Below are 1,115 nucleotides of genomic sequence, written 5' to 3'. Positions count from 1 at the left end.
ACGACGTACGGATAGGGTTAAGTGGTGGCACAGAGTTCCCCCACGTCGTATGGATACGATAGTAGTAAAACACGACGTACGGATAGGGTTAAGTGGTGGCACAGAGTTCCCCCACGTCGTATGGATACGATAGTAGTAAAACACGACGTACGGATAGGGTTAAGTGGTGGCACAGAGTTCCCCCACGTCATATGGATACGATAGTAGTAAAACACGACTTGCGGATAGGGTTAAGCGAACAACTGGATCAGAGCAGGCCGTTATAAGACACGATACCTACACAACCCAAAAAGGCTCTCATATGACGTCATGCCGCAGCGAGCTCAGTAAAACTCTTACTCTTACTAAGCTTAACTAAGCGTTGAGATATTTTATTATGCTTTAATTTTACTACGGGTTAACAAAAATGAGAAAAAATCCATTGTGGAAAAAAGTCACCCAGCATTTGAATGGCTCTGCCACGCTTCAAATAGCTGTGAATAGCGCGAAAATCATGAATGTCGAATAATGAAATCGAATGTGCACAGCTCTACTAAACCTTCCAAAAGATAACGCAGTAAGGATCTCCCACATTACAGACATACATCTCCATGACAACGAACAGGTAAGCTCGCGGCGCGCCCTGCCTGTGGCATAAACTACAACGACAGCGGTGTCATCAAAGGACGAGAAAACCACGCCCCTCACCACACAGGTCAAGGTCAAAGGTCACCGGAGGACAAACAAGAAAGTCCAAGAGACCATAAATCTCACACCCTCCTACCCAACCGTTTAGTCATCCGTGGGTGGTTGGCGGGTGCTCTGGTGTGGTTTGCTCCTTCTTTCCTACCAAACATCTATTGTCTTTACCTGATCCCTCCTTCTTTTTGTGTTTGTTACTCTCTTGTAACACTTCTGATCTTCGGCACTTATAATGACCTTATTGTGTTGCAAGTGCTGCGTAAAACTCTTATTAAAACTAAACTTAGTCATCACAGTTTTGTTTTGGTATCCGTTCTAGTATAATACATCAAAATGTTGCACAGATAACGTGCAAACAAAACTCTCCCAAACAAAACTTAACCCTAGATCGACACACCCTGCTCTTGTACGAAATAAATAGTAACACAATCTCC

At 43.9% G+C, this 1,115-nt stretch overlaps 1 protein-coding gene across 1 annotated transcript in view; it reads left to right on the top strand.

The window, feature by feature from the left end:
- Window positions 1-1,115, top strand: part of LOC101862321 (tyrosine--tRNA ligase, cytoplasmic) — a gene marked incomplete at its 3' end in the record, with an annotated part of 9,232 nt that overhangs the window by 5,985 nt on the left and 2,132 nt on the right.

This window comes from Aplysia californica, unplaced genomic scaffold, assembly GCF_000002075.1.
Source record: "Aplysia californica isolate F4 #8 unplaced genomic scaffold, AplCal3.0 scaffold00027, whole genome shotgun sequence".
NCBI classification, from domain to species: Eukaryota; Metazoa; Mollusca; class Gastropoda; order Aplysiida; family Aplysiidae; genus Aplysia; species Aplysia californica.
The sequence above is the reverse complement of the archived record's forward strand: the minus strand, read 5'-3'. Positions and strand labels throughout refer to the sequence as shown.